The sequence below is a fragment of the Coregonus clupeaformis genome, unplaced genomic scaffold (assembly GCF_020615455.1).
Source record: "Coregonus clupeaformis isolate EN_2021a unplaced genomic scaffold, ASM2061545v1 scaf3352, whole genome shotgun sequence".
Classification (NCBI taxonomy): Eukaryota; Metazoa; Chordata; class Actinopteri; order Salmoniformes; family Salmonidae; genus Coregonus; species Coregonus clupeaformis.
In genome coordinates, this window is record NW_025536806.1 from 4073 (window position 1) to 22500 (window position 18428).

Genomic DNA, 18428 nt, shown 5'->3' on the forward strand with positions numbered 1-18428 from the left:
TAACCTACAGAGACCCACAGACCCACTCCCTCCTGACAACCTACAGAGACCCACAGACCCACTCCTCCGATAACCTACAGAGACCCAACAGACCCACTCCCTCTGATAACCTACGGAGACCCACAGACCCACTCCCTCTGATAACCTACGGAGACCCTGTCACGAGAATGTTGTTATCTCAATGGTTGAACTCAACTATCACTCAAGCCTTTGAATAATTCCCAGAGGGGTGTAAGGCTCTGGTTTAATAATGAATTAAACAAAGTCCCGTTCTGCAATAGGTCCGTCTTTTTATTCATCGAGATCTCTGGCGCTAAAAAACACACACAGGCTTTGCATATATGCGTCCACACAAAGGAACTTTGCTCCGCCCACCTTTATGCGGCCCTGTGACTTTCCACAGTATAGAATGTTTCTTTCAGCAGTTTCTAGGTCCCCCCTTACTATGGAATGTCTGGCTCCAACAGTTTCTAGGTCCCCCTTACTATGGAAATGTTCGTCTCAACAGTTTCTACCCATCTTCCCTGTTTAGTGGTTTTATTGTCTTTATAACACTAACACAGTTTACACATTTATACAGTAGTCGCGTAGGTGGAAACACTTTCTTTCTTTACTTTACACATACAAATTCTTCTATCAGAGCGACAGACCCCACTCCTTCTGATTTGAGCTCTTCTCTGGAGCTGTGTTGAGTCGTGCAGTGAGGCAATCTGACGTGTTTCAGGTGTGTGTGTCCTTGCCCCCTTGTGCAGTGTACTGTCTAAGTCTCTCTGTTGGGTGGAAAAGCAGACAGACATGTCTAGCTTGTTGTTCACTGGCAACAGGTAGTTGTTTCCGTGGAGACAGAGGTCGTTTCAGTAACCATGTGGGACCAGAAGGGAGCAGGCACTACCAGTGGCAGTCAGTGTAAGGTTGTTTTCTAGAGGTTGACTGCAGCCCTGTGGTGCCGTCTTTCTCTGGTCTCTGATGGAAGAAGAAAGGACTTCTCTATAGTTCATTGAATAAACAGTTGTCAGAGGAGTGCTACTCTGGAAGCCCAAACCCATCTCTGGACATGAGGTGTTGCATTTGAAAATACATCTTGCTGCAGCTTTATCCAAGTTGGCTGCATCACCGCCAGGTATGGCAACTGCTTGGCATCCCGATCGTAAGGCTCTACGGATTGGGTAGTGCATACGTCCAGGTACATCACTGGGGCTGAGCTCCCTGCCATCCAGGACCTCTATACCAGGCGGTGTCAGAGGAAGGCCGAAGGAAAAATGTCAGACTCGGCCACCCAAGTCATCGACTGTTCTCTCTGCTACAACACGGCAAAGCGGTACCAGAAGCGCAAAATCTAGGACCAAAAATGCTCCTGAACAGCTTCTACCCCACAAGCCATAAGACTGCGGAACAGTTAATAAAATGGCCACCAGGACTATTTGCTTGACCCCCTTTAAAAAAAAATCTGCACTGACTCTACACCGCACACTCACACATACCACACTGACACCCAACACTTCACACACGACATACACTACACACACACACACACACACACACACACACACACACACACACAACATACACATTTTGATCGCCACACTCACACACACACACACACACAACATACACATGTTGATGCCACACTTACACACACACACACACACACACGACATACACATATTGATGTTAACACTCCACACACACACACACACACACACATGACAACACATATTGATGCCACACACACAACACGATATACACATATTGATGCCACACACACACACACACACACGACATACACATATGATGCCACACACACACACACGACATACACATATTGATGCCACACACACACACACACACACACACACGACATACACATATTGATGCCACACACAGACACACACACACACTCTTAACGCTACTCTGCTGCTACTCTGTTTTATTTTCTATCCTGATTGGCTAGGAGAGGGAGGAGCTGGAGGGGGAAGGGGTGAGAGGAGGAGTTGAGAGGGGGTGGGCGGGGAGAGGAGGAGCTGGAGGGGGGAGAGGAGGAAGACGAGGTGGAGGAAGGAGAGGTGGAAGGAGAGGGGACTGTGGCTCATTGGGAGAACTGCGGAGGTGGGGTGGGAGGGAGGGAGGGGAGGGAGGTGTACTGCCTGATGGAATAATTGCAGATGTGTGATCTAGGCAGTGTTTTGATGGATGTTTCGAAGGCTGTTTTGTAGAAGTGAGTGGGCTCTGAGGTCAGGAGGATGGTGTTAAATCCATAGCAGCCCGGTTGTGTTCATTGGGGCACATAACATAAAATGTTTTCAGATGTTTTGCAGCAGAAAATAAAAATTAACATTTCTTATTGGACAAATCCAGTTAATCACTTGTATTGCCTCAGTGTTGTTCGGTTTGGTGCCTATTGAACAGGACCCTGTTCTCCTGGAAGCTGTGTGAACAGCCTGTTGGTTTAGTCTACATCATCTGTTCTCCTGGAAGCTGTGTGAACAGGCTGTTGGTTCTAGTCTACATCTGTTCTCCTGGAAGCTGTGAACAGCCTGTTGGTTTAGTCTACAATTGTTCTCCTGGAAGCTGTGTGAACAGCCTGTTGGTTTAGTCTACATCATCTGTTCTCCTGGAAGCTGTGTGAACATCCCTGTTGGTTTTAGTCTACTCTGTTCTCCTGGAAGCTGTGTGAACAGCCTGTTGGTTTAGTCTACATCATCTGTTCTCCTGGAAGCTGTGTGAACAGCCTGTTGGTTTAGTTCTACCTCTGTTCTCCTGGAAGCTGTGTGAACAGGCTGTTGGTTTAGTCTACATCATCTGTTCTCCTGGAAGCTGTGTGAACAGCCTGTTGGTTTAGGTCTCACCATCATCTGTTCTCCGGAAGCTGTGTGAACAGGCTGTTGGATTTAGTCTACATCTGTTCTCCTGGAAGCTGTGTGAACAGCCTGTTGGTTTTAGTCTACATCAACTGTTCTCCTGGAAGCTGTGTGAACATCCTGTTGGTTTAGCTCTACCTCTGTTCTCCTGGAAGCTGTGTGAACAGCCTGTTGGTTTAGTCTACATCATCTGTTCTCCTGGAAGCGGTGTGAACAGCCTGTTGGTTTAGTCTACATAATCTGTTCTCCTGGAAGCTGTGTGAACAGCCTGTTGGTTTAGTCTACATCATCTGTTCTCCTGGAAGCTGTGTGAACAGCCTGTTGGTTTAGTCTACATTATCTGTTCTCCTGGAAGCTGTGCTTGAACAGCCTGTTGGTTTAGTCTGATCATCTGTTCTCCTGGAAGCTGTGTGAACCAAGCCTGTTGGTTTTAGTCTACATCTGTTCTCCTAGGAAGCTGTGTGAACAGCCTGTTGGTTTAGTCTACATCATCTGTTCTCCTGGAAGCTGTGTGAACAGCCTGTTGGTTTAGTCTACATCTGTTCTCCTGGAAGCTGTGTGAAACAGCCTGTTGGTTTAGTCTACATCATCTGTTCTCCTGGAAGCTGTGTGAACAGCCTGTTGGTTTAGTCTACATCTGTTCTCCTGGAAGCTGTGTGAACAGCCTGTTGGTTTTTGGAGTCTACATCATCTGTGTTCTCCTGAAGCTGTGTGAACAGCCTGTTGGTTTAGTCCCATCATCTGTTCTCCTGGAAGCTGTGTGAAGCAGCCTGTTGGTTTAGTCTACATCATCTGTTCTCCTGGAAGCTGTGTGAACAGCCTCGTTGGTTTAGTCTATATCATCTGTTCTCCTGGAAGCTGTGTGAACAGGCTGTTGGTTTAGTCTACATCATCTGTTCTCCTGGAAGCTGTGTGAACAGCCTGTTGGTTTAGTCTACATCTGTTCTCCTGGAAGCTGATGTGAACAGCCTGTTGGTTTAGTCTACATCATCTGTTCTCCTGGAAGCTGCAATGCAGAACAGCCTGTTGGTTTAGTCTACATCATCTGTTCCCTTGGAGGCTGTGTGAACAGCCTGTTGGTTTAGTCTACATCATCTGTTCTCCTGGAAGCTGTGTGAACAGCCTGTTGGTTTAGTCACACATCTGTTCTCCTGGAAGGCTGTGTGAACAGCCTGTTGGTTTAGTCTACATCTGTTCTCCCTGGAAGCTGTGTGAACAGCCTGTTGGTTTAGTCTACATCATCTGTTCTCCCTGGAAGCTGTGTGAACAGCCTGTTGGTTTAGTCTACATCATCTGTTCTCCTGGAAGCTGTGTGAACAGCCTGTTGGTTAGTCTACATCTGTTCTCCTGGAAGCTGTGTGAACAGCCTGTTGGTTTAGTCTACATCTGTTCTCCTGGAAGCTGTGTGAACAGCCTGTTGGTTTAGTCTACATCATCTGTTCTCCTGGAAAGCTGTGTGAACAGCCTGTTGGTTTAGTCTACATCATCTGTTCTCCTGGAAGCTGTGTGAACAGCCTGTTGGTTTAGTCTACATCATCTGTTCTCCTGGAAGCTGTGTGAACAGCCTGTTGGTTTAGTCTACATCATCTGTTCTCCTGGAAGCTGTGTGAACAGCCTGTTGGTTTAGTCTACATCTGTTCTCCTGGAAGCTGTGTGAATGCCAAGAGTGTGCAAAGCTGTCATCAAGGCAAAGGGTGGCTACTTTGAAGAATCTCAAATGTAAAATATATTTTGATTTGTTTAAGACTTTTTTGGTTACTACATGATTCCATATTTAATTTCATAGTTTTGATGTCTTCACTATTATGCTACAATGTAGAAAACAGTAAAAATAAAGAAAAACCTTTGAATGAGTAGGTGTCTAAACTTTTGACTGGTAGTGTATATATTTTTTATTCATTCGGGTTCCCTGTACTGAATGGTTTGGTACGAATAATTGTGCTCCGTACACCCCTATTATATACCCTGTTGTATTTTCCTGTATTGACTACCATAGAGTACCAGTGTATTTAGCTGGGGTTACTATGGCGTTGACTCACGTCGAGTAACGGTGTATTTAGCTGGGGTTACTATGGTGTTGACTTACGTAGAGTACCGGTGTATTTAGCTGGGGTTACTATGGCGTTGACTCACGTAGAGTACCCGGTGTATTTAGCTGGGGTTACTATGGTGTTGACTGACGATAGTAACAGTGGTATTTCTGTGTTTCCTGCAGTTCTACCTCCAGGACACTAAGAGCAGTAACGGGACGTTCATCAACAGCCAGCGTCTGAGCCGAGGTCGAGGAAAGCCCCCCCTGTGAGGTCCTCTCTGGTGACACCATCCAGTTCGGGGTCGACGTCACAGAGAACACGCGCAAAGGTACACACAACAATGATGTCAGGTATATGGTACACAACAATGTGTATGGTTAGTACACATCAGAGTTGGAAAGACCCTCATATATTTTTTTTGTTCTGTTCCACTGTTCCGACCAGCAAAATAAAGTTCGAACCGGTTCGAACCCATAAAACGTTCATTTTTAAACCTCTGAAATCTATTTAAAAAATTTTTTTAGAATTCACCATCGGTAGAGCAGCTTGCTATGTATCCATTGGGTAGTGTAATATGCGACTGACATTTGGCGGGTGAGGAGAGCGCTTGGGCATGAAGCGCTGGGCATCAAGCCTGGGCATCTTGTTGTTATGACATGCATTATCAGAATTATACCTACGGAGGAGAGGCTTCTGTGAAGGAACTTTGAATGTACTTGAACTTCATTGAGTTGGCTTAGCTAACGTTGGACCAGAGCTAGCCCTTGGATGACTCTCAGTTCAATGCATTACATATAATACACGCCTGCAGTTTAGAGAGCTGGACCAGAGCTTAGCTAACAAGCTAGCTAACAAGCTTGTGTGTGCAGAGCGGCCACCAGAATTTAAATAAAACACGTCTTACCTTTTGTAGTTAATAAATCCAATGTGAAACTTGATAACACTTGCATTGAAAAAGTGAATCCATTGTTGTCTAATTTAAAAAATCTATCTCCCTAATTTCTGAATCACGCCTTTAATGCCAGTAGCTACAGCAGACTTGAAGCGTCAGTAGCTACAGCAGACTTAGCGTAGTAGCTACAGCAGACTTAGCGTCAGTAGCTACAGCAGACTTAGCGGCAGTAGCTACAGCAGACTTAGCGTCAGTAGCTACAGCAGACTTAGCGCAGTAGCTACAGCAGACTTAGCGGTCAGTAGCTACAGCAGACTTAGTGTCAGTAGCTACAGCAGACTTAGCGTCAGTAGCTACAGCAGACTTAGCGCCAGTAGCTAAGCAGACTTAGCGCCAGTAGCTGCGCGACAGCAGACTTAGCGCCAGTAGCTACAGCAGACTTAGCGCCAGTAGCTACAGCAGACTTAGCGCCAGTAGCTACAGCAGACTTAGCGTCAGTAGCTACAGCAGACTTAACGTCAGTATCTACAGCAGACTTAACGTCAGTAGCTACAGCAGACTTAGCGTCAGTAGCTACAGCAGACTTTAGCGTCAGTAGCTACAGCAGACTTAGCGTCAGTAGCTACAGCAGACTTAGCGCCAGTAGCTACAGCAGACTTAGCGCCAGTAGCTACAGCAGACTTAGCGCCAGTAGCTACAGCAGACTTAGCGTCGGTAGCTACAGCAGACTTAAGCGTCAGTAGCTACAGCAGACTTAGGTCAGTAGCTAGCAGCAGACTTAGCGGCAGTAGCTACAGCAGACTTAGCGCCAGTAGCTACAGCAGACTTAGCGCCAGTAGCTACAGCAGACTTAGCGTCAGTAGCTACAGCAGACTTAGCGCCAGTAGCTAAGCAGACTTAGCGCCAGTAGCTACAGCAGACTTAGCGGGCGCCAGTAGCTACAGCAGACTTAGCGTGCGCCAGTAGCTACAGCAGACTTAGCGGGCGCCAGTAGCTACAGCAGACTTAGCGCTCAGTAGCTACAGCAGACTTAGCGCCAGTAGCTACAGCAGACTTAGCTGGTCAGTAGCTACAGCAGACTTAAGCGTCAGTAGCTACAGCAGACTTAGCGTCAGTAGCTACAGCAGACAGCGTCAGCAGCTTCACAGCAGACTTAGCGTCAGTAGCTACAGCAGACTTAGCGCCAGTAGCTACAGCAGACTTGAGCGCCAGTAGCTACAGCAGACTTAGCGCCAGTAGCTACAGCAGACTTAGCGCCAGTAGCTACAGCAGACTTAGCGCCAGTAGCTACAGCAGACTTAGCGCCAGTAGCTACAGCAGACTTAGCGCCAGTAGCTGACAGCAGACTTAGCGCCAGTAGCTACAGCAGACTTAGCGCCAGTAGCTACAGCAGACTTTGAAGCGCTGTAGCTAGACAGCAGACTTAGCGTCAGTAGCTACAGCAGACTTAGCCAGTAGCCACAGCAGACGCGCCAGTAGCTACAGCAGACTTAGCGTCGTAGCTACAGCAGACAGCGGGCGCCAGTAGCACAGCAGACTTAGCGTCGCCAGTAGCTACAGCAGACTTAGCGTGCGCCAGTAGCTACAGCAGACTTAGCGTGCGCCAGTAGCTACAGCAGACTTAGCGCCAGTAGCTACAGCAGACTTAGCGTCAGTAGCTACAGCAGACTTGAAGCGTCAGTAGCTACATCAGACTTAGCGTCAGTAGCTACAGCAGACTTAGGTCAGTAGCTACAGCAGACTTAGCGTCAGCTGTAGCTACAGCAGACTTAGCGTCAGTAGCTACAGCAGACTAGCGGGCGCCAGTAGCTACAGCAGACTTAGCGTGCGCCCAGTAGCTACAGCAGACTTAGCGGGCGCCCGTAGCTACAGCAGACTTAGCGGGCGCCAGTAGCTACAGCAGACTTAGCGGGCGCCAGTAGCTACAGCAGACTTAGCGCCAGTAGCTACAGCAGACTTAGCGTCAGTAGCTTCAGCAGACTTAGCGTCAGTAGCTACAGCAGACTAGCGTCAGTAGCTACAGCAGACTTAGCGTCAGTAGCTACAGCAGACTTGTAGCACCAGTAGCTACAGCAGACTTAGCGCCAGTAGCTACAGCAGACTTAGGCGTCAGTAGCTACAGCAGACTTAGCGCCAGTAGCTACAGCAGACTTAGCGCCAGTAGCTACAGCAGACAGCGGGCGCCAGTAACAGCAGACTTAGCGGGCGCCAGTAGCTACAGCAGACTAGCGGGCGCCAGTAGCTACAGAGACTTAGCGCCAGTAGCTACAGCAGACTTAGCGTCAGTAGTACAGCAGACTTAGCGGGCGTCAGTAGCTACAGCAGACTTAGCGGGCGCCAGTAGCTACAGCAGACTTAGCGGGCGCCAGTAGCTACAGCAGACTTAGCGGGCGCCAGTAGCTACAGCAGACTTAGCGGGCGCCAGTAGCTACAGCAGACTTAGCGCCAGTAGCTACAGCAGACTTAGCGCCAGTAGCTACAGCAGACTTAGCGTCAGTAGCTACAGCAGACTTAGCGTGCTTCGGGGGGAGGGGCAGGAGCCTACACACACGCTGGCAAAGATGTGGTCCTCTGTAGCTCAGCTGGTAGAGCACGGCGCTTGTAACGCCAAGGTAGTGGGTTCGATCCCGGACCACCCACACACAAAAATGTATGCACGCATGACTGTAAGTCGCTTGGATAAAAGCGTCTGCTAAAATGGCATATTATTATTATTATTATTATTATGTTCAGCTGGCAGGCAGACACTGGAATACGTTTCTGAGTGACCGCGAGGGGCTTTGTTCCTTGAACCAGTTCCAAACCCCTGGTTTGAAGTTACTAAAACGCAAACAAAGCTATTGGGAAGGTCAGAAGATAATCAGGCAATAATTTTGTATGATCTTCTGTGGAGAAAAGAACATCCTCATTGATGTTCTGTCTCTCCCCCCAAGTCTGATTTAGTGCCTGGTCTTGTCCACTCTGTTCTAATGAGGTGCGTGTGTAGAGGGAAACAGAAGACACGCGTGTTCTGAGAGTCTTCTCTTTCAGTGATGGGGTCATAATATTCAGTATCTTAAAACGGTTCAGTGAGAGAAGCACATTATTGGGAAGAAAACCTCTGTTTATTACATTTGTATCTAGCGGTTACCGGAGGTTACTTCTGAGGTCTAGCCTGTGGTATAGTCTGAAAGCCCTCAATTGTACTAAATGGGGCATTCTGGGAAGTACGTCCATCGCTATGGTACACGTAGAGGGCTACACAACATAAAGGCTATTATCCCCCCCAAAGTGTGCACTTTGGTCACATCCCTTCACTGATTTGAAAGGGAATAACTGGTTAAACAAATATGGTAGAAATTAGCCCATAGGGGTGTAACCCGGTACATGTATTGGTACTGAACTGTTCAGTGTGGGGACCTCGGTTCGGTCCGCACTGTGAACCCGGTAAATACATAAAACAATATTTACCAAATAGAAAACACTAGGCCTGTAGACTTTGCCTATGCTGCATTGTAGGCTTATGCCTCTTGAGTAAATCTGAGCTGAAAAAACTATTCAGGCCTATTTCCACTAATACAGCCACATGTTGTAATTAACATTCAAATCTTAATTGCCGCATTTCAAATGGTCCTTTTTGTGAGGAGCAACTGAGAACTAGTTCTGTACTGATGGGGTTGATCAACCGAATTGGGAGGGTCCTCTATCCTTTTCAAATGTCCAGTTTAGTTACATTTTGTATTCCAGTAGATTAAAGCTGCGATGGACAGAGTTGTGGATAAAAAGTTAAGTATGTTGACGGCAATAGCCTATGCAGCTGCCAACACCTCAAATATCTGACAGGTTTACACTGACCTCACCCCATTATTCTGGAGCAAGACGGTAGCACAAAAACATGGTCTCCCCTCTGCATTCAAGCAGCCCTTGGACAAAGAAACAACATGGTCTCCCTCTGCATTCAAGCAGCCCTTGGACAAAGACATTACAAGAGCGATCGTTAGGTTATGTTTATATTTTTTACAGTCTATGATTTATAGCCGCAGATATTCGTGGTTGAGAAGAATAGGGGGTTTCAGCACCTCGTGAAAGTGCTCGAGCAACGTTACGAACATCCCTCTTGCACCCATTTCAGCCAACGGGTAGTACCCACTCTAATAATAGCAAGCCAATGCACCCTGTAACAGTGACATCACATTTTCCGCGCTACAGACACGCCCCCTTTGAGTCACAAGTGTGCATCTGCCACTGAAGGAGGCAGTGTCGGTAGGTGCGTTAAGTAAACCAAGTGGGAATTTCAATACAGCAGGTGTAGACCTTACCGTGAAATGCTTACAGACGAGCCCTTTCCCAACAATGCAGAGTTCAAAAGTAAGACGACATGCAGTGCGTTCGGAAAGTATTCAGACCCCTTCACTTTCTCCACATTTTTGTTACGTTAGTCTTATTCTAAAATGTATTAAATTGTTTTTTCCCCTCATTTAATCTACACACAATACTCTGGTCCAGCTCATAAAAATAAAAATAAACACATTTACATAAGTATTCCAACCCTTTACTCAGTATTTTGTTGAAGCACCATTGACAGTGATTACAGCCTCAAGGCTTCTTGGGTATGACGCTACAAGCTTGGCACACCTGTATTTGGGGAGTTTCTCCCATTCTTCTCTGCAGATCCTCTCAAGCTCTGTCAGGTTGGATGGGGAGCGTCGCTGCACAGCTATTTTCAGGTGTCTCCAGAGATGTTCGATCGGGTTCAAGTCCGGGCTCTGGCTGGGACACTTTACTGCATTATGATACAACTGGACTTACCATGTATTGGTCTACCTGTATTATACTGGACTTACCATGTATTGGTCTACCTGTATTATACTGGACTTACTCATGTATTGGTTCACCTGTATTATACTGCACTTACCATGTATTGGTCTACCTGTATTATACTGGACTTACCATGTATTGGTCTACCTGTATTATACTGGACTTACCATGTATTGGTCTACCTGTATTATACTGGACCTAACGTGTATTGGTCTACCTGTATTATACTGGACTTACCATGTATTGGTCTACCTGTATTATACTGGACTTACCATGTATTGGTCTACCTGTATTATACTGGACCTAACGTGTATTGGTCTACCTGTATTATACTGGACTTACCATGTATTGGTCTACCTGTATTATACTGGACTTACCATGTATTGGTCTACCTGTATTATACTGGACTTACCATGTATTGGTCTACCTGTATTATACTGGACTTACCATGTATTGGTCTACCTGTATTATACAGATGTTTAACTTTACCCTGCTTTAGAGACTGGGAGAAATGCTAGTTTTACATTTTATTTTATCTTCAAACTCTCTTAGTTGTCTTTTTAATATGTCATCTAACAATGACCCTTTTTGGAGCCTCGTCAGTGGCTCTTTATGGTTGGTCATTGTTTATATAGGATTGTGGTGGTGTTTGACAATAACATGATAACACGCGTGTTCCAGTTACTCATGGCTGCATAGTTTCTACAATCAAGCTGTTTCTCGGACGGCATGGAGGCTCGACGACGATCAGAGTAAGTAGTACTAATATGTAGCTGATAGTTCTGGCATTCCCATTAAACTGCTGTTACAAACGACCAGTGGGGGGGTCTACTAAGGTACCAGTGGGGGGGTCTACTAAGGTACCAGTGGGGTGGGTCTACTAAGGTACCAGTGGGGGGTCTACTAAGGTACCAGTGGGGGGTCTACTAAGGTACCAGTGGGGGGTCTACTAAGGTACCAGTGGGGGGTCTACTAAGGTACCAGTGGGGGGGGTCTACTAAGGTACCAGTGGGGGGTCTGACTAAGGTACCAGTGGGGGGTCTACTAAAAGGTACCAGTGGGGGGTCTACTAAGGTACCAGTGGGGGTGGGTCTACTAAGGTACCAGTGGGGGTCTACTAAGGTACCAGTGGGGGGTCTACTAAGGTACCAGTGGGGGGTCTACTAAGGTACCAGTGGGGGGGTCTACTAAGGTACCAGTGGGGGGTCTACTAAGGTACCAGTGGGGGGTCTACTAAGGTACCAGGGGGGTTCTACTAAGGTACCAGTGGGGGTTCTACCAAGGTACCAGTGGGTGGGTCTACTAAGGTACCAGTGGGGGTCTACTAAGGTACCAGTGGGGGGTCTACTAAGGTACCAGTGGGGGGGTCTACTAAGGTACCAGTGGGGTGGGGTCTACTAAGGTACCAGTGGGGTGGGGTCTACTAAGGTACCAGTGGGGTGGGGTCTACTAAGGTACCAGTGGGGTGGGTCTACTAAGGTACCAGTGGGGTGGGTCTACTAAGGTACCAGTGGGGGGGGGGGTCTACTAAGGTACCAGTGGGGTGGGTCTACTAAGGTACCAGTGGGGGGGTCTACTAAGGTACCAGTGGGGGGTCTACTAAGGTACCAGTGGGGGGGGTCTACTAAGGTACCAGTGGGGGGCTCTACTAAGGTACCAGTGGGGGTCTACTAAGGTACCAGTGGGGTGGGTCTACTAAGGTACCAGTGGGGTGGGTCTACTAAGGTACCCAGTGGGGTGGGTCTACTAAGGTACCAGTGGGGTGGGTCTACTAAGGTACCAGTGGGGGTCTACTAAGGTACCAGTGGGGGGTCTACTAAGGTACCAGTGGGGGGTCTACTAAGGTACCAGTGGGGGGTCTACTAAGGTACCAGTGGGGGTCTACTAAGGTACCAGTGGGGTGGGTCTACTAAGGTACCAGTGGGGTGGGTCTACTAAGGTACCAGTGGGGGTCTACTAAGGTACCAGTGGGGGGTCTACTAAGGTACCAGTGGGGGGTCTACTAAGGTACCAGTGGGGGGTTCTACTAAGGTACCAGTGGGGTGGGTCTACTAAGGTACCAGTGGGGGGGTCTACTAAGGTACCAGTGGGGGGGTCTACTAAGGTACCAGTGGGGTGGGTCTACTAAGGTACCAGTGGGGTGGGTCTACTAAGGTACCAGTGGGGGGTCTACTAAGGTACCAGTGGGGGGTCTACTAAGGTACCAGTGGGGGGTCTACTAAGGTACCAGTGGGGGTCTACTAAGGTACCAGTGGGGGTCTACTAAGGTACCAGTGGGGGGTCTACTAAGGTACCAGTGGGGTGGGTCTACTAAGGTACCAGTGGGGTGGGTCTACTAAGGTACCAGTGGGGTGGGTCTACTAAGGTACCAGTGGGGTGGGTCTACTAAGGTACCAGTGGGGTGGGTCTACTAAGGTACCAGTGGGGTGGGTCTACTAAGGTACCAGTAGGGGTGGGTCTACTAAGGTACCAGTGGGGTGGGTCTACTAAGGTACCAGTGGGGTGGGGTCTACTAAGGTACCAGTGGTGGGTCTACTAAGGTACCAGTGGTGGGTCTACTAAGGTACCAGTGGTGGGGTCTACTAAGGTACCAGTGGTGGGGTCTACTAAGGTACCAGTGGTGGGGTCTACTAAGGTACCAGTGGTGGGGTCTACTAAGGTACCAGTGGGGAGGCTACTAAGGTACCAGCCACGTTGGCAGGTCAGAATGTCCACTCGCCAGCCACGTTGGCAGGTAGTCACACTCTGGCCTCTACGATAAGTGCCATGGGATCTTTAGTGACCACAGAGAGTCAGGACACTTGTTTAACGTCCCATCCGAAAGACTGCACCCTATCCAGGGTAATGTCCCTGGGACAGGGCGCCTCCTACTCGGTGCCGATTTTAGCATATAAATCTTGGTGGGGCAAACTCGAAATGTTTTTTTTTAGATGCAGGCCAGCAAAGCAACTACACATCACAATACTGAACAATACATTAATCAAATCAAATCAAATTGTATTGGTCACGTACCACGTGTTTAGCAGATGTTATAGCGGGTGTAGCGAAATGCTTGTGCTTCTAGCTCCGACAGTGCAGTAATATCTAACAATTTCACAACATATACCCAATACACACAAAACTAGTAAGGAATGGGATTTAAGAATATATACATATATGGACAAGCAATGACAGAGCGGCATGGACTAAGATACAATAGAATATTATAGAATAGAATGCAGTATATACATATGAGATGAGTAGTGCAAGATATATAAACATTATTAAAGTGACTAGTGTTCCATTTCTTAAAGTGGTCAGTGATTTCTATAGGCAGCAGCAGCCTCTAATGTGCTAGTGATGGCTATTTAACAGTCTGATGGCCTTGAGATAGAAGCTGTTTTTTATTCTCTCGGTCCCAGCTTTGATGCACCTGTACTGACCTCGCCTTCTGGATGATAGCGGGGTGAACAGGCAGTGGCTCGGGTGGTTGATGTCCTTGATGATCTTTTTGGCCTTCCTGTGACATCGGGTGCTGTATGTGTCTTGGAGGGAGGGTAGTTTGCCCCCGGTAATCCGTTCGGAGACCGCACCACCCTCTGGAGAGCCCTGCCGTTGTGGGCGGTGCAGTTGCCGTACCAGGCGGTGATACAGCCTGACAGGATGCTCTCAATTGTGCATCTGTAAAAGTTTGTGAGGGGTTTAGGGGGCCAAGGCCAAATTTCTTCAGCCTCCTGAGGTTGAAGAGGCTCTGTTGCGCCTTCTTCACCACACTGTCTGCGTGGGTGGACCATTTCAGTTTGTCGGTGATGTGTACTCCAAGAAGCTTTCCACCTTCTCCACTGCGGTCTCGTCGATGTGGATAGGGGGTGCACCTCTGCTGTTTCCTAAAGTCCACGATCATCTCCTTTTGACAGAGCTGGTGTAACTACATTTACATTTACATTTTAGTCATTTAGCAGACCGCTCTTATCCAGAGCGACTTACAGGAGCAATTAGGGTTAAGTGCCTTGCTCAAGGGCACATTTACGTCATTTGAGCAGACGCTCTTGTCCAGAGCGACTCACAAATTGATGCATTCACCCTATAGCCAGTGGGATAACCACTTTACAATTTTGGGGGGGTAGAAGGATTACTTTATCCTATCCCAGGTATTCCTTAAAGAGGTGGGGTTTCAAATGTCTCGGAAGGTGGTGAGTGACTCCGCTGTGGGTGGGGGTGGGGGGGTAGAAGGATTACTTTATCCTATCCCAGGTATTCCTTAAAGAGGTGGGGTTTCAAATGTCTCCGGAAGGTGGTGAGTGACTCCGGCTGTGGGGGGGGGTGGGGGGTAGAAGGATTGCTTTATCCTATCCCAGGTATTCCTTAACTGAGTCAGGTTTGTAGGCCTCCTTGCTTTCGCACATGCTTTTTCAGTTCTGCCCACACATTTTCTACAGGATTGAGGTCAGGGCTTTGTGATGGCCACTCCAATACCTTGACTTTGTTGTCCTTAAGCCATTTTTGCCACAACTTTGGAAGTATGCTTGGGGTCATTGTCCATTTGGAAGACCCATTTTGCGACCAAGCTTTAACTTCCTGACTGATGTCTTGAGATGTTGCTTCAATATATCCACATAATTTTCCTTCCTCATGATGCCATCTATTTTGTGAAGTGCACCAGTCCCTCCCTGCAGCAAAGCACCCCACAGCATGATGCTGCCACCCCACGTGCTTAATATGCCATTTAGCAGACGCTTTTATCCAAAGCGACTTAGTCATTTGTGCATGCATTTTTACGTATGGGTGGTCGGGGATCGAACCCACTACCCTGGCGTTACAAGCGCCATGCTCTACCAATTGAGCTACAGAGGACCACTCACGGTTGGGATGGTCATTATGGCCAAACAGTTCTATTTTTTGTTTCATCAGACCAGAAGACATTACTCCAAAAAGTGCAATCTTTGTCCCCATGTGCAGTTGCAAACCGTAGTCTGGCTTTTTTATGGCTGTTCTGGAGCAGTGGCTTCTTCCTTGCTGAGCGGCCTTTCAGGTTATGTCGATTTAGGACTTGTTTTACTGTGTATATAGATACTTTTGTACGTGTTTCCTCCAGCATCTTCACAAGGTCCTTTGCTGTTTTTCTGGGATTGATTTGCACTTTTCGCACCAAAGTACGTTCATCTCTAGGAGACAGAAAGCGTCTCCTTCCTGAGCGGTATGACGGCTGCGTGGTCCCATGGTGTTTATACTTGCATACTATTGTTTGTACAGATGAACGTGGTACCTTCAGGCGTTTGGAAATTGCTCCCAAGGATGAACCAGACTTCTTTTGGTTTTCCCATGATGTCAAGCAAAGAGGCACTGAGTTTGAAGGTAGGCCTTGAAATACATCCACAGGTACACCTCCAATTGACTCAAATTATGTCAATTAGCCTATCAGAATATTCTAAAGCCATGACATCATTTTCTGGAATTTTCCAAGCTGTTTAAAGCACAGTCAACTTAGTGTATGTAAACTTCTGACCCACTGGAATTGTGATACAGTGAATTATAAGTGAAATAATCTGTCTGTAAACAATTGTTGTAAAAATTACTTGTGTCATGCAGAAAGTAGATGTCCTAACCGACTTGCCAAAACTATAGTTTGTTAACAAGACATTTGTGGAGTGGTTGAAAAACAAGTTTTAATGACTCCAACCTAAGTGTATGTAAACTTCCGACTTCAACTGTACCTTTGCTTTCTTGGGTACAGGAACAATGGTGGCCATCTTGAAGCATGTGGGAACAGCAGACTGGGATAGGGAGAGATTGAATATGTCCATAAACACACCAGCCAGCTGGTCTGCGCATGCTCTGAGGACGCGGCTAGGGATGCCGTCTGGGCCGGCAGCCTTGCGGGGGTTAACATGCTTAAATGTCTTACTCACGTCGGCCACGGAGAACGAGGCCACAGTCTTGGTAGTGGGCCTCGTCAGTGGCACTGTGTTATCCTCAAAGCGGGCGAAGGTGTTTAGCTTGCCTGGACTATAACGGTGACTAACGGTGCCCACAAACTGTTAGGGCCTACATAAAGCTTTTCCAACAGCAGAGCTTTCTTTTCAGCACCATGTAGTGAATCCTTACCACTGCTACACCTTGCTATCAGCCTCATTTACTGCCTTAAAAAAAAACATAGCTGATATGGCTGACTTGCTTAAACAAATGTGGTTTCGACCAGGACCAACCTTGCTTAGCTTCAGAGGCCAGCCAGCCAATAGGATGCAGGGTGGTGCGCTGCTGGCATATAAAAAAAACAACAATAGTCAAGTAGAGCCACGTGCGATTTGTGATTTTATAGTAATATAAATGCTGCAGTAGCTGTTCCCAAAGTATTTCTGCTGTTTTGTTTCCTATCTGGTAATGCACTAAGAAATCTGAATCCTAAAGGTATAGCTATTTCACCTCATGCAACACTACATGGCTGGTGGGCTCTGTGCTTTGAGTGAATCGCTGAAAGATTCGATTTTAGAAACAAATGCGCACAGGCATAAAAGTTGGTCTAAGTTACTCAAGTCGAAGCGTGAGACTTTGTCCTGGTGTTTCTTGTCCATTTACAAGCTAGGTTGCTTTTCACTGTTAGCGAAGAGACGTCGGCAAAGACCGAACCGTATGAAGATGAGCATAAACTGCTTCTCCAATAGAATTCCCAGATCACACTTGTAGGCGACGTCACGGCGACGTTGGCTAGCTAAGCTCATGTGCTGTAACACATCAGGGCTAACGGCCGTCTCTGGCTAACTGGCTCTCTCTCTCTCTCTCTCTCTCTCTCTCTCTCTCTCTCTCTCTCTCTCTCTCTCTCTCCCCTCTCTCTCTTTTTTTTTTCCCGCTCTCTCGCTCTCCTGCCTCTCGCTCTCTCTCTCGCTTTCTCTCTCTCGCTCTCTCTCTCTCTCTCTCTCTCTCTCTGTCTCTCTCTCTCTCTCTGTCTCTCTCTCTCTCTGTCTCTGTCTCTCTCTCTCTCTCTCTCTTCCCTCTCTGTCTCTCTCTCTCAGCTCAGACTTCATACTGCGACCTCTAGCACACAGACCCCCCCACACACACACACAGATCCATGTTATTATTCCTGTCTGTCCCTGTGAGCTGTAGCAATGATATAGACTTCAGTCTCGTGACCCCTCACTCAGTATTTCCCACTCAATCAGTCATGTCTATTGCTCTCCAGTCTCTTTCTCGCTCTCCTCTGTCTCTCTCGCGTTCTCTCTCCCCGCTCTCTCTCGCGCGCTCTCTCGCGCTCTCTCTCCCCGCTCTCTCCCCCGTCTCTCTCGCGCGCTATCTCTCTCTCCTGTCTCGCTGCTCTCTCTCCTGTCTCGCTGCTCTCCGCGGCCTCACTCCCTCTCGCTCCTGTGTCTACCCTTCTCAATGACAAGGCTGTGCTCACTGAGCCTGTACTTTGTTTCTCCTGGCTCAAAGTGGAGGAGAGATTGACTTCATCACTACTTGTATTTGTGAGAGGTATTGACATGTTGAAAGCACCGAGCTGTCTGTTTTTAAACGACTAGCACACAGCTCAGACACCCATGCATACCCCACAAGACATGCCACCAGAGGTCTCTTCACAGTCCCCAAGTCCAGAACAGACTATGGGAGGCGCACAGTACTACATAGAGCCATGACCACATGGAACTCTATTCCCCATCAGGTAACTGATGCAAGCAGTAGAATCAGATTTATAAAAAATAACTGATACAAATACAACTTATGGAACAGCGGGGACTGTGAAACAACACTAACATAGACAGACACATGATAACATACAGGATGGACCTGAGCTCAATTTTGAGTCTCATAGCAAAGGGTCTGAATACTTATGTAAATAAGGTATTTATTTTATTTGTATAAATTTGCATAATT